This window comes from Brassica oleracea, chromosome C3, assembly GCF_000695525.1.
Source record: "Brassica oleracea var. oleracea cultivar TO1000 chromosome C3, BOL, whole genome shotgun sequence".
Classification (NCBI taxonomy): Eukaryota; Viridiplantae; Streptophyta; class Magnoliopsida; order Brassicales; family Brassicaceae; genus Brassica; species Brassica oleracea.
The window spans coordinates 30,863,812-30,864,094 of NC_027750.1; positions in this window are offsets into that span (position 1 = coordinate 30,863,812).

Consider the following 283-nt stretch of genomic DNA (forward strand, 5'->3'; position numbering starts at 1 on the left):
GAATGCATGGACTAATGTCGTATCGACGTTTCGGAAGAGCTCGGTCGCTACGTAGCGACCGAGCGGAACGGACGCTCGGTCGCTATGTAGCGACCGGACATCGCGCATGTGCGGTAGCTGCGTAATGACCGAGCTTGGTTCGTCCGTGTTCTGATCGTCATACTCGGACCTATCGTAGCTGGCCTGGGTATGTTTCCGATGGCTTATGTTTGATCTAAATAGAATTCAAACGAAGCTTTATCTCGGGAACATACGTTGCGACGTTTTCTTGACCGAGCATGAT